The sequence below is a fragment of the Lathyrus oleraceus genome, chromosome 1 (genome assembly GCF_024323335.1).
Source record: "Lathyrus oleraceus cultivar Zhongwan6 chromosome 1, CAAS_Psat_ZW6_1.0, whole genome shotgun sequence".
In the NCBI taxonomy this organism is placed as follows: domain Eukaryota; kingdom Viridiplantae; phylum Streptophyta; class Magnoliopsida; order Fabales; family Fabaceae; genus Lathyrus; species Lathyrus oleraceus.
The window spans coordinates 100,101,950-100,117,814 of record NC_066579.1 but is presented as its reverse complement, the minus strand read 5'-3'; the positions used below and the strand labels follow the sequence as shown (position 1 = coordinate 100,117,814).

General features: G+C 39.2%; 1 non-coding gene across 1 annotated transcript; it reads right to left on the bottom strand.

The window, feature by feature from the left end:
- Positions 1-2,329: 2,329 nt before the first annotated feature.
- On the bottom strand, positions 2,330-2,436 carry LOC127116226 (small nucleolar RNA R71). Its single transcript, XR_007801197.1, has one exon. It is a non-coding gene; the product is annotated as a small nucleolar RNA R71 (small nucleolar RNA).
- Positions 2,437-15,865: the final 13,429 nt, after the last annotated feature.

The window sequence follows — 15,865 nt, the reverse complement described above, 5'->3', positions numbered from 1 at the left end:
AAGATGGTTCTAAGATGAAGAGAAATGAACATACCTTCGCCTAGCGAAGGACACGCTTCAACCTTCGCCCCAGCGAGGTTGAGAGGTTTTGCTACTGGAATGCTCGCTGGGGACTCGCTAGAGCTTCGCCTAGCGAGTGAGTGCTAGCTGCGTTTTTCACCAAAACAGAATGAACTCGCTACCACCTTCGCCTTCAGCTCGCCTAGCGAATTAATTTGACAATTTACTGGAGCTGTTCGCCTGGAACTCGCCTAGCGAACCACAGCCTCGCCTAGCGAGCAGGCTGATGAAATGCTTGTATTCTTTGGTTCCTTTGCCAAGTTTCTTGTGTCTTTCTTTTCAATTAGTTCATGTCTTTCCTGCACAATAACACACAAATCAAAGGCACCAAGCTTGTTTATCAATGTAATGCATTCCATGTAAAACAAATGTGGTTTTGACAGTTTTAGCAAGGAAAAAGAGTGAAAGATGCCCACATATGATAGCTCAAGTAAGCACTTTTGGGCATCTAACAGACGTGTCCAAGTCCAACTTCCTCAACTCCCACGTTTCCCCACTTCATCCACTAAGGCGCCCCACTTTGTGCTTGTGGCGGGCACCATAGCCTTGTGGCGGGCGCCACAAGAAGGAAACGGTTTCCTCTATTTTCAAGTTGAAGGGAATCCAAGTCAATTCCACTTTTTTTATTTACTTATAAATAGAAACGCGAATTCAGTTTTAGAATCATCCAAACTCAGAGCAGAGGCAAACTCAGAAGCAACTTTGTTTCACTTAGGCATATATTCAGTATTTTATAGTGGTAATCACTTCGGATTGGAGTGTTACTACAATTGTGTAATCAAGTCTGTGATAGAGTCTGTAATCGAGTTTGGAGCACTTTGGAAGGAAGTTAATCCTGCCGCCATTTTCTTTTCCGCATTGCAATTTACTCAGCCCTCCGATTGGAGCAGATTTTTATTACTCGCCTATACTTTATTTATTTCCCGCACTCGCTTTACTTTATTTATTTCCCGCACTCGCTTTTACTTTATTTATTTCCCGCACTCGCCTTACTTTATTTATTTCCCGCACTCGCTTTACTTTATTTATTTCCTCGCACTCGCTTTTACTTTATTTATTTCCTCGCACTCGCTTTAAATTATTTATTTTCCGCACTCGCACTACTTTTATTTACTTTCCGCACTCGCACTACTTTTATTTATTTTAATGCACTTTTACTTTACCATGTCTAGCTAAATTTATAAGGCTAGAATGTAAGGATCGTGATTAAACCAGTAATCCGTACAATTGTTCGTAGAAACACTTAAAGGGCTATTTTAACTTTCAACTTAAGTTTTCCCGCACTTCAATTCCGTTAGGTAAGATCGAAAGCCGTCCAACGTCTTTATAAACTGAATTGTTTTTAACTATTTCAAAAATAGCGAAAGCGCTTTGTTTAGTTCATTAGGAGTTTTTAACATCAAGAAGAAAAGAGATTTTAAAAATATTTTCGGACGCGTTTATAAGTTTAGAGTCTGGTTCGTGAGAACCTCTTTTGGTTAAGAAATCCAGGTTATAATACTTTTCAACTTAGTCAAGATACTATATTTCTTAAAAATAAGTCTACTACTCTAACGCAATGCGCGCCTTTGAGAAACACCATAACGATAGATAACGATAGATTGACACTTGATCTCTGTGGATACGATAATCTTTTATATTACTCTGACGCGTTCGTATACTTGCAAACATCAAGTTTTCCAACGCATCAAGTTTTTGGCGCCGTTGCCGGGGACCAATTTCGTCAAATTTTATTTTCCTGTTGTTATATCGTTTAGACTTAGGTTATTTCCCGCCGGTCGATGCGAAAAACTCGCAGCACCGGAAGTTTAAGCTTAGTATACCCTCTGGCGGACCTGAACGTTACGCTCGCGCACGTTTATTCTTTCATAGAATTAAGAGAGCTATGGCCGAAGATCAAAACCAAAGACCTCTTAAGGACTTCGTTCAACCATCTAACGAAGAACCTAGTTCTAGTATAGTAAACCCAATCATCCCAGCTAATAATTTTGAACTTAAACCATCCCTGTTGCAACTAGTGCAACAGAGACAATTTGCGGGTCTCGCTACCGAGAACGCTAACCAACATTTAAAAATATTTCTTCAATTAGCAGATACTTTTAAAACCAATGGAGCTTCTCCTAAGGCAATACGTTTAAGATTATTTCCTTTTTCCCTCAGAGATAAAGCCCTATCATGGTTAGATTCCCTTCCACCCAATTCCATTACGACTTGGGATAACCTTAGAAGAGTTTTTCTTGCTAGATATTTTCCCCCGAGTAAGACCGCCGTTCTTCGAAACCATATAACTAGATTTACCCAAAACCATGGAGAATCGTTGTTCGAAGTTTAGGAGAGATATAAAGAGTTGTTACGAGCATGCCCACATCATGGTTTAGAAAACTGGTTAATCATTCAAACCTTCTATAATGGACTTCATTATAACACAAAGATGACCATCGACGCTGCCGCAGGCGGTGCTCTGATGAACAAACCTTATCCTGAAGCTAGTGCCCTCATCGAAGACATGGCTCAAAACCATCAATCATGGGGAGTCGAACGAGCGATAGTTGAGAAAAAGGAAGCCCAAGGAGGAGTGCATGAACTAAGCTCTATAGACATGATGCAGGCTAAAATGGACGCATTAGCCCTTAAGGTCGAGCATATGTGCACGAACCCGAATATTGTAGCCGCAGTTTCGTCGGATTGTGAGATATGTGGAACCCAAGGACACCAATCCGCAGAATGCAGTCTATTGAACGAAACCCACTCCGAGCAAGTGAACTACACCCAAGGGAACCCATATTCGAATACCTATAACCCTGGATGGAGGAATCACCCGGACTTCTCCTATAAAAACAATAATCCTATCCAAAATAATGCACCTTCGATACCTAGTTATCAAGCCCCTAGATCAAATCAACCTATGCAACCTGTACCACCAAAGCCGAGCCTTGAGAAAATTATGGAAAATCTTATCACCGCTCAAACCCAACAAAACAAGGAGTTCATGAACCAAAACATTCATGTTAACGAATTGATTACTCAATTAGGAACCAAGGTTGACCAAATAGTTACTCATACCAAGATGCTTGAAACCCAGATCTCTCAGGTAGCTTTAAACGAAGCCCCTCAGACTACACCTGGAGGACAATTCCCTGGACAACCTCAACAAAATCCGAGAGGACAAGCCAATGCCATTACCCTAAGAAGTGGGAACGCTTATGATGAGCCACCAAACCCAAGATTAAGTGAACCCGAAACTTCTAAGGAATGTACCAAACCCCCGGACGAAGTAAAGGAACCAGAGGAATCTGAAAACCCGGAAGGTCGAGATAAAGGAGAAGAACCTAAAGATAAAATTTACGTACCACCCCGCCATATAAACCACCTATACCATATCCCCAAAGACTCAAACAAACCCAGATCAATAAACAGTACCAAAAATTTATTAAAGTTATAGAAAAACTTCATGTAGAAATCCCTTTCGCAGAAGCCATCACCCAAATACCTTCTTATGCAAAGTTTCTCAAAGACATCCTTACCAACAAACGTAGACTTGACGATCCAAAGCCTTTGGAATGTAATGCTATTTCCGAGGACAAATTAGCAAAGAAAGATAAAGATCCTGGAAATTTCTCCATTCCTTGCCTTTTGGGTAATCATGTCATCGAAAAAGCTTTTCTAGACTTAGGAGCTAGTGTTAGTTTAATGCCTTTAGCAGTTTGTGAGAGGTTAAACTTAGGAGAATTACAACCCACTAAGATGTCACTTCAGTTAGCCGATAGATCTGTCAAATATCCGATAGGCATTTTGGAAGATGTTCCTGTTAGGATAGGTCAGTTATTTATCCCTACTGATTTTGTCGTCATGGACATCAAAGAGGACAATGATATACCAATCCTTCTAGGTAGACCATTCTTATCGACTGCAGGAGCCATAATAGATGTCAAGAAAGGAAAGTTGACATTTGAGGTAGGTAACGAGAAAATAGAATTTATACTTTCGAAATTTCTTATGGCACCTGTGATGGGAAACTCGTGTTATGCCTTAGATATCATTGATGAATGTGTTAGAGAATTAGAACAAAAAGAAATTATAAAAACAATCAAGTTACCATCAACCCCCATAAAGGAAGATGATGACTTTAAAGAACCTTACATCAATGATAACCTTTACGAATGTTTATCCCTTACCCCAGATCCTATGCAATGCCCTAAGAAACCAACCTTAGAACTTAAGGAACTGCCTAAGAACCTGAGATACGAGTTCCTCGATGAAAAGATGAACCGCCCAGTTATAGTCAGAGCTACGTTGAGCCAAGAGGAAACGAACCAACTTTTAGACGTTTTACGAAGATATCCCTCAGCCTTAGGATATAATATCTCTGACCTGAAAGGTATAAGCCCATCCGTATGCATGCATCAGATTTCGCTCGAAGAAGATTCAAAACCCTCTAGGGAGCATCAGAGAAGAATAAACCCTATAATGAGTGATGTTGTTAAGAAGGAAGTTCTTAAGTTACTTGAGGCAGGTATAATCTATCAGATCTCGGATAGTAAGTGGGTGAGCCCTGTGCATGTAGTACCTAAAAAGGGAGGCATCACGGTCGTGCAAAACGATAAAGGCGAACATGTAGAAAAACGTTTAGAAGGAGGATAGCGGATGTGTATAGATTATAGAAAATTAAATAAAACAACTAGGAAGGATCATTTCCCTTTACCATTCATAGACCAGATGTTGGAGCGTCTAGCCAGACACTCTTACTTCTGCTATTTAGATGGATACTCTGGATTCTTCCAAATACCTATTCACCCCGAAGATCAAGAAAAAACTACCTTTACATGCCCCTATGGAACCTTTGCCTACATACGAATGCCTTTCGGCCTCTGTAACGCCCCAGCTACTTTCCAACGCTGCATGATGTCAATCTTCGCAGATTACCTAGATGGTATCATGGAAGTGTTTATGGACGATTTCTCGGTTTGCGGATTCAATTTTCACAATTGTCTTGCTAACCTTGAGAAAATCCTGGAGAGATGCGTGGAGGTGAACCTCGTGCTAAATTGGGAAAAATGTCATTTCATGGTGACCGAAGGAATAGTTTTAGGACATATAGTTTCCGAAAAAGGTATAGAGGTAGATAAAGCTAAAATAGAAGTTATAGAAAACCTAAAACCCCCAAAAACCATCAGAGAAGTCCGAAGCTTTCTTGGACACGCTGGATTCTATCGGTGTTTTATTAAGGACTTCTCCAAAATAACTAAACCGTTAACCGGACTTTTAATGAAAGATGATGAATTCATTTTCGATGAAAAATGTAATGACGCATTTAATCTCTTAAAGCAAGCATTAATCTCTGCACCCATTATGAAACCGCCCGATTGGTCAGAACCTTTTGAGATAATGTGTGATGCTAGTGATTATGCAGTTGGAGCCGTTCTAGGACAAAGGAAAGATAAAAAATTACATGCCATTTATTATGCCAGTAGAACCCTAGATGCTGCCCAACTTAATTACGCAACAACCGAAAAAGAATTACTCACTGTAGTTTTCGCTATAGACAAATTTAGATCTTATCTAGTAGGAGCAAAAATTATTGTTTACACCGATCATGCTGCCATTCGTTACCTATTAAGTAAAAAAGATGCCAAGCCCAGGTTACTCCGATGGATTCTATTACTACAAGAGTTTGATTTAGATATAAGAGATGAAAAAGGCACTGAAAATGTAGTAGCCGATCACCTTTCTAGGCTAGAACATCTAAAACCTGAACTAGTACCCATAAATGATGATTTCGCCTATGATAGACTGATCGCTAAAGTAGAAACTATTGAAGACAATAACCTAGATCCTTATGAGCACCCCCAAAATTCCTTAGCAATAAATAATGTACCCTGGTATGCAGATTTCGTTAATTACCTAGCTGCTGATATAGTACCCCCTGATCTTGACTACCACCGCAAGAAGAAATTCTTCCACGATGTGAGAAACTTCTATTGGGACGAACCACTCCTTTTCAAAAGGGGTAAAGATGGCATTTTTCGCCGTTGCGTTCCAGAGGAAGAGGTAAATAATATTATCAAGCATTGTCATTCTGCACCTTATGGTGGACATGCGAGCACCTCTAAGACATACGCCAAGATTCTTCAAGCTGGCCTATTATGGCCTACCATGTGGCATGATGTCTATGCTTTCATTGTCAAGTGTGATAGATGCCAACGCACTGGAAACATTTCAAGACGTGATGAAATGCCTCTAAGAAACATTCAGGAAGTAGAACTCTTTGACGTATGGGGTATAGATTTCATGGGACCTTTTCCACCATCCTTAGGAAATAGCTATATCTTAGTAGCTGTAGACTATGTGTCTAAGTGGATTGAAGTTATAGCTGCACCCACAAACGACACTAGGGTAGTAATCAAACTATTTAAAAACTATATATTCCCTAGATTTGGAACACCACGTTTAGTCATAAGCGATGGAGGATCACACTTTATATCGAGAATATTTGACAAACTTTTAAGAAAATATGGAGTTAGGCATAGAGTAGCAACACCGTACCACCCACAAACTAGTGGCCAAGTAGAAGTATCTAATAGGGAGATAAAACAAATCCTAGAGAAAACTGTTTCTATTTCTAGGAGAGACTGGTCTCAGAAGCTTCAAGAAGCATTATGGGCCTATAGAACCGCTTTCAAAACCCCTATAGGAACTACCCCTTACCAACTAGTTTATGGAAAATCATGTCACTTACCATTCGAATTAGAGCATAAAGCCTATTGGGCCATTAAAACTTTGAATTTAGACTACCTAGCCGCTGGAGAAAAGCGTACCCTGGACATTCATAAATTAGAAGAACTTAGGCAATCTGCCTACGAGAATGCAAAAATATATAAAGAGAGGACAAAAGCCTATCATGACAAAAGAATAGTAAAGAAAAACTTCAATGTAGGCGATTATGTTCTCCTTTTCAACACTAGGTTACGACTCTTCCCTGGAAAGCTACGTTCAAGATGGACTGGTCCTTTCGAAGTATCCAAGATTCTGAGATTCGGAGCCGTAGAAATCAAGAACGATACCTGTAGTCCATTCATTGTAAATGGACAAAGACTGAAGCTCTATGAAGGAGGAGACATTCCAGCATACTACTCGAGCCACACCCTGATTGATCCACCGATTCATACTACTACAAGTGTATAAATTCTAACCGTCAAGCTAATGACGTTAAACAAGCGCTGCGTGGGAGGCAACCCATGGTTTTTCTTTTCATTTTACTTTTTTCGCATTTATTTGCATCTATTTTTATTTTTATTTTATTTGATCTTATTTTGCATTGAGACTAAAGTTTGAATGGTTTGTATTTTCAGGATCACTTTCCTAACTTTTACAGGATGCAGGGTTTTGATGACATGCATGTTGCCTATAGAGACAATGCTCAGAGGGAGCGCTACATTGCTTTATACCAGCGCCCTATGGCACCCACACGTTACCCTGATCAGCATTGTATGGAGGCACTGGGTATCGAGCCTAGTATCCGATTCCTTAGCCACCAGCTCCACTGGGACGAATTTGCTGATGACTTGAGTAACACATATAGGAACCTGAATTTGGAGTTCCTGAGTTCATTCGACTACGACCCATATTCTGGACCAGATGGGTATGCTGCTTTCAGGCTCTTTGGAGTTGAGTACTCCTTCAGCCAGAAAGAGTTTGGCGACTTATTACGTTTCCAAACTACTCCTGATGCTATCCCGGAGACACCTTTGGGATATTTCCTGGGTAAGGAAGTGGAGAAGTTTTGGAATGATATATCAGGTGGCGGAAGCCAGGATCCATCTACACTGTTATCTTATGTCATACATAACCCAACCTTCAGATATTTTCAGATGATATTAGCACATTCCTTCTTGGGAAGACAGGATGCAGAGACACTACTAAGTGAAGAGGAGATCTTCCTATTATTTTGCGCATCCCAGTCTCGCCCAGTAGCATGTGGGAACTTTTTATTGAATAATCTCAGCGGTATCTCTAGATCCACCGAAGGAGTCATCCATGTTGGTGGAATCATCACACAGATTGCAGTCGCTTTGGGTCTGTCTCGTAAGCTGTTGCATCTTCGGACCTACTGTGGATATACTACCATGGACATCGATTTCTGTTTGACCAGAGGATTGATGAGGAGAGCCTCTTTCCACCCATGTCAGTTCCGACTGCTAGTCGACAACGAGGCCATCCATTACTTCACATTGCCAGACCCTATGATGACCAGTGTGCATGATCCAGCGAATTGGAGTTATGCTCTAGAGGGCCAGGGAGAGACCGTTGCGGAGCCGAGATCGCCCCCAGTTGCTGAATACACACCTGCACCACCATCTCCTAGAATCACTGTTCTCTCTAATAATCATTCATTGCAGACACCCGACATACGCACCCAGATTGTTGAGTGCCGTAGAGAGATTGCAGAGCTTAGACAGGAAGTGGCGGACCTGACTTTACAGATATGAGTGTCTGATCTCACCCATGCTACTGAAGCCGATTGTCTATATCAGGAGATCGCAGAGCTCAGGCAGGAGATAGTCGTGCTCCGTGGATCCACTCAGGCAGACAACACCCCTAATACCTGATTTCACCATTTCATTTCACTTTATTTCTCTTTCATATATTTATCATATTTGCATTACTCATTTTACATTATCGCATTTGGATATTATATAAACTACTACTATACATTAGTATTTCTATTTTTATCTATATATGTTTTATATTTTATTTGCATTTTAATTATTTATTTATTTATATTTAATTTCTGTTTTTGTTTTTTGTTTCAGTTTCACTTTTTATTTTTCGTTTTTACTTTTATAAAATTATGCAAGTCAAAGAAACTAGGAGAATCACAAGACAAATGCTATCCAGACCCCTCAAAGCCAAAAGACAAGCGAAGCCCAAACCAAAGGACCAAAATCTGGCCCAGCCAGATTTTGCCTTGTGGCGCCCGCCATAGGACCTGTGGCGCCCGCCATAGGACCTGTGGCGCCCGCCACAACGTCTGTAAATGGTCGGGGCAGACCACTTCCCTTCACCATTTTTGCAACTTACAACCTCCAAAACCCATTTTTTCACCTTGGAAAAAAGCCCTTGAACCCACAAAAAGCTCATACTTTCCTAACCATCGTACCACACAAATCATTAATCCACTTTCCATTTTCGATTTCATCCGCCGGATTTTGTAAAAATCCAACCTTTTCACCAACCACTTCATCTTCTTCATCCACATTTCAAGAGCATTCAAATGGAGTTCAACGGATTCATTCTTCGAGGGGGGAAACCAGGGGAGAGACAAAGAAATATCATTGAACGGTTGCTAAATCGGGAAATTCTCCCGACAAGGTATGTTGACGAAAATTGTCTCTATACTTTAGGTATCTACCATAGCGTTTTTCATTTATTAGACATCTTAGGTTTGCATAATTTCTTTATCAACAAAGAACCCACCTATGAGCGGCTGACAATCGAATTTTTAAGTTCCTTAATTTATATTGTCAACCCTAACATTGCTAGCACAGTCGGTACTGTCCAATTTAGAATGTTTGCTGTTGACTACCAATTTAGTACCGATGAACTAGCCAGTCTGTTAGGGATCCCTCATGGGGAAGGTGCTATTTGTGAGGCCCCTTTGGATTCCGAATGGTCTGTTGAGGTATTTTCCTTCTGGGAGTGTTTATCAAACACTTCCATTAACTCTTTTGAAGGAGTTCTTGCCTCAACTATCCATAACCCGACCATCAGAGTTTTTAGATACCTGTTGGCATGCACTATTTTTGGCCGGGAGAATCCAAATAAGGTTAACGCTAGAGAGCTTCTGTATTTGCAAGGAAGCCTCACAAATAGGAAAATTAATTCGGTTCCGTTTATGCTCGCCCATATGATTTTAACTCTGAAGAAGGCGGGACCGATTTCTTTTGGTGGATTGATTACGTCTATTGCTCGGGCACTTAACCTGAACAATGAGATGGCTACCCTAGACCCCTTACCTCCTTGCACAATTAACTTAAAATTTCTGAGAGACATGAAATTGTGTCGCTCAAGGAGAGAAGGAGGTTATACACTTATGGTTCATGGTGTAGCCATCCCATCTGTTATTCTACCTTGCACTAGACGTACAGATATACGTGATGAGAGGAATTGGACCTACGATTTAGATGCTCCACCTGTTTTGGGTCCTCTTCCTCCTAACATTCCTGATGAGGCGGGACCAGACACTGATGATGAATATGATCAGAGAGAGAGATCTCCCATACCACATGTATCCCCCCATCATCCTTCACCACCACACACCACACCATCTTCCTCTTCTGCAGGTACCACTCCTGGCTTCTATATTACAGAGGAGATGTGGCGAGACCACATGGTTAGAGAGCAGAGGCGAGATGACCTACTCTCTACCATCCAGCAACAAATGACGGATAATATGAACTTCATGCAACAATCACAGCGGAGGACAGACAGGTCCTACGACACTGTCCTACAGTCCCTGCAAGTGATCACCGATACGCAAGCCCGTCAACAATAATACAACCAGAGACACATGGCACTAATTGAAGCCACCCAAGGTTCCATTATTGGTAACCTTCGAGAGGTGAGGACCGCTCAGGATGCCCTGCAGGCGAGGATGGATCAGAGAGACCGTCGTCGTACCCGATCCTGTCGTCCACTTCAGGATGGCGAGGGCACTAGTGGTCAGCAATAGGTTGCCAGGTAACTCTTCCCTTATCTTATTTTGAAACATTGGGGACAATGTTCGATTTAAGTGTGGGAGGAGCATTTATCATTTTCCTTTTATTTTCAGTTTTATTTGCTGTTTTTTTAGACTGTTTATTTCCTTTTAGTTGTTTAATTTCCCTTTTAGTTGTTTATTTTGCTTTTTAGTATAATGCATGAGTCTGACAAGTCACCAAATATAGTAGATCCTTAGTATAATCCTACCTCCCCATACCTTTAGCCCCACCAAAAGTTTTTTGCAAAAGAAAATAGTGTTATTTCGAAAGTTTTCAGGTTTTAAGGACATGTTTTGAGTAAGGATGCGGTGACTTGGGAGAACTTTGCGAAACATCAGTATCTGTTTTAGCACCATAAGCTTCGTAAATATAGGAATCATTCCCGAAACCCCATATACCATGGCCTTAATCATCATTTCCGTATAAGTCCTTAGTAGTTTATCTCAGCAGTCAGCTCCAGCCTACGCATCCTCTACGTAGGGGACCGATGCAAATAAGTGAATGATCCAGAAAAAGAAAAAAAAAGCAAAAAGGCAACTCCGGTATAGGTGACCCTCACAAAGTCATTTAAACCAAAGAATTGTAAAAAAAAATTGCTACAAAAAAGAAAAAGAAAAAGAAAAACAGTACTCACTGCTAGTTGGTTCAGAGGTATCTGGCACTGAACTCGGTAGGGCGGATTACGATCCGATCCCCCACAACTACAGTTGGGTCCAATAGAAGGGTTTACACATATTTATGTGCTAGAAATCCCAAGCTCTGATCATAATCACTAACAGGCCATTCTACTATGAAGCATGTACGGATAACGGGCTTAATGTGATTGCGCCTGAATGAAAAGGACACAAAAAGAGATGAAGAGGCAGGCCTAGGTATTGTGGGATAATATGGGTTGGTTAATATAGGAATGAAGTTTATGTCCGTATTTGCAGATTAGTGTCATCATGATACCCTTAGTTCACTCAGTTAGTACCTATCACTGCATCCCGACTTGAACTTAGAATTTCTACCTGAAGCACTCGTTTACACAAATTTTATTTTATGAGCTTTTCAATGTTTTGCTTGAGGACAAGCAAAGGTTTAAGTGTGGGAGAGTTTGATCACACTAAAATTTACGTATTTTTGACTCCGATTTCACATGCATTCTAGTTGTTTTATTATCATTTTATTGCGTTATTGGTATGTTTTTCTTTGTTTACAGGTTTTTACTTTAATCGGAGCCCCGATCGAGAAAAGGAGTGAAAAAGGGCTAAAAACCCTAAAATTCAGCATTTTGTGCTTATGGCCTACCCCATGGCGGGCGCCACAGACCAAGCCATGACGTGTCCAAGTCCAACTTCCTCAACTCCCATGTTTCCCCACTTCATCCACTAAGGCGCCCCACTTTGTGCTTGTGGCGGGCGCCATAGCCTTGTGGCGGGCGCCACAAGAAGGAAACGGTTTCCTCTATTTTCAAGTTGAAGGGCATCCAAGTCAATTCCACTTTTTTTATTTGCTTATAAATAGAAACGCGAATTCAATTTTACAATCACCCAAACTTAGAGCAGAGGCAAACTCAGAAGCAACTTTGTTTCACTTAGGCATATATTCAGTATTTTATAGTGGTAATCACTTCGCATTGGAGTGTTACTACAATTGTGTCATCAAGTCTGTGATAGAGTCTGTAATCGAGTTTGGAGCACTTTGGAAGGAAGTTAATCCTGCCGCCATTTTCTTTTCCGCATTGCAATTTACTCAGCCCTCCGATTGAAGCAGGTTTTTATTACTCGCCTTTACTTTATTTATTTCCCGCACTCGCTTTTACTTTATTTATTTCCCGCACTCGCCTTTACTTTATTTATTTCCCGCACTCGCTTTAATTTATTTATTTCCCACACTCGCTTTACTTTATTTATTTCCTCGCACTCGCTTTTACTTTATTTATTTCCTCGCACTCGCTTTAAATTATTTACTTTCCGCACTCGAACTACTTTTATTTACTTTCCGCACTCGCACTACTTTTATTTATTTTAATGCACTTTTACTTTACCATGTCTAGCTAAATTTATAAGGCTAGAATGTAAGGATCCTGATTAAACCAGTAATCCGTACAATTGTTCGTAGAAACACTTAAAGGGCTATTTTAACTTTCAACTTAAGTTTTCCCGCACTTCAATTCCGTTGGGTAAGATCGAAAACCGTCCAACGTCTTTATAAACTTAATTGTTTTTAACTATTTCAAAAATAGCGAAAGCGCTTTGTTTAGTTCATTAGGAGTTTTTAACATCAAGAAGAAAAGAGATTTTAAAACTATTTTCGGACGCGTTTATAAGTTTAGAGTCTGGTTCGTGAGAACCTCTTTTGGTTAAGAAATCCAGGTTATAATACTTTTCAACTTAGTCAAGATACTATATTTCTTAAAAATAGGTCTACTACTCTAACGCAATGCGCACCTTTTTATAAGTGACAATAAGAGGGTTTGATTAGGGAGTACAACTCAGTTCTGAATACGCGAAAGCGACAGTTCCTGTTAAATTAGTTCTTTTCAAAGTAGGAAACATTGCCCATAAGTAGTTCTATTAGCAAGCACTTGGATTATCAATTGATTACGTGAATTACATTCGACCCTGTCTTTATTAATTATATTCTATTTCAATACTTTACTTTTTATTGCACACTACAAAACATTTATTTTGACCGCCTTTGATAAACACCATAACGACAGATAACGATAGATTGACACTTGGTCTCTGTGGATACGATAATCTTTTATATTACTCTGACGCGTTCGTATACTTGCGAACATCAAGTTTTCCAATGCATCAACTACCTTAATTGAAGAGTGTTTTCCAGCACACACACACACACACACACACACATACAAACACATACAAACACACATACACACACACACACACACATGCACGCACGCACGCGCACACATACAAGATGAATAGAAATAAGACTGGGTTGTTCTAATTTTCTTAAATAATCCCCTGAGATGACCTCTGAGTTGATTTGGAGTTGAGTTGTTAGAGTATTAGTAGAAGGGCAACAATTTGTTTTTCTGTTGTTACATGTCGCATCACCTGAGGGCAAGTAATGATTCAAGTTTGGGGGTGTGATAACCCACATTTTGGGAGTTATTACAAGCCCTAATACTTGGATATTTCCATTTGTTTTACCATTCAATAGTTGATTTTCATTGAATTTTGCTATTTTTAGAGTAGTTTAGAAAGGGCATAACATGTGCCCTCTTTTGTAGTTTTCATGTGTTTGTTGCTTTTGAAAGGTTAGTTTTGATGTGGTCAGGCATGACAACCTGGGATAGCAACTGGTACCTAGAGGAAAGAAGCAGGCTATAAGCAGCAAGAGAAAAGAAGAAACACCAATTACATTCCTAAGGCAAATGTGGCAGCAATCTACATTGGTAGGAGAGATAATTTGAAAGGATAAGAACAAAGAGATAGAATACAAAATTTAAGTGAGTAGTACAACCACTAAGCATGTAATGCACCACAAAAAAAAGGATAGTGTTTCCTACTCCTCTACACCAGTAAACTGCCATTCTACACTTTGTCTCTCACTATTGTTTGTACCTGACTCCAAAGTTGTATGAATGAAAAGAAATGGGCGGAACTTTTATGATTATATTTTGGGCCTAATTTGATTTATTCTCAAGCCCATGATCCAAAACAATTTTAAAAACCCTAGTTGAAGCAACTATAAAAGCAACTTTCAAAGAAGGAAGAGGAGTTCAACATTTTCTAGAGAAAAACACTTAGAAGAAACCAATGAAGAAGTGAGTTGAACATGAATATATATTCTTACTCTCATCCCTTCAAGTAACTGATACTGATATTTGGCGCAACAAAAGTTGTCTCTTGGTGATTAACCATTTCAAAAAGACGAAGATGTTTCTCTTAGATTGTTATTTCTTTTTCATCATGTGTTTGAGAATGATTAGCTTAAGAACCAATATGGTTGTATGTACTAAGCTCACTATAAGCTAAACCTTTTATTTTGAGCAATGAGAAGTTAATGTAATGTATTTTTTATATTAAATGATGTGTTGTTAGTGATTTGTTTTATCATGTGTTAAATTATTATATATATATATTTGCTTCCTTGACTGATCAACTTGGAAAAAGATAAAATTTTGATGCTGTGAGATATCCAACAGCAAGCGAATTTCATGATAAAAATGGTTGAAAATAGTAGGATAAAGATATTAACGAGATTAGCTTATTAGAGATAAGTGGATACAACCATAAAGGACTTTAAGAATAAAACCATACATGTTTTTGGGTTACAAGTGAGGCTTATAGATTTGTCCCCTTGCCGTAAAGTATATGATTTTGATGATGTAGAGATGCACCCTTAGATCACTTTTCGACCTTTCTTGGCATGAAACAACACATCATGCAAACATAAATGACCAAATTATATTAATGGATCATTGCCTAAAATGCTCTCTATTATTTAACTCACTTAATGTATTAACAGTATTTCACTATCGTTTGCTACTAAACTGAACCTATGACAACCATAAATTGTTTTATTCTCGCTCAGGATTTTTTTACAAAAGATAGATTTTTACAAAATAATTATATGTTACTTTCCACTCCCTGTGGGTTCGACATCCCTAATACTTTATCACTTTATACTTAAAACATACATGTCTACTTGCATGTGACATCACACGTTTTTAAACAACAATTTTGTTTTCACTAGTTGGTAGATTAATTTGTCTTTAGACAATTTAATGTGTTAGATTTTGTTTTTTATCCCACACGTCATATTTCTTGATGTGTTTATTATCCCACTAAAGGGAACAATCTAAGTTTACAATTTATGACTATGTGTTCTAAATGGGATATAAAAAATATGGATTCAAAAAATTTGGATTATGGAAAAAAAGATGCAAGCAATTTTGATTCAAGAAGAGTATGTAGAAGAATTGAAAGGTGAGGTATTGATACATGTAAGCCTAACATAAGAAGGTGGATCAAGGATCCAGAATGTTATTATCACATGTGTCCAAGGAGGAAATACTTTGAGACTTTTAA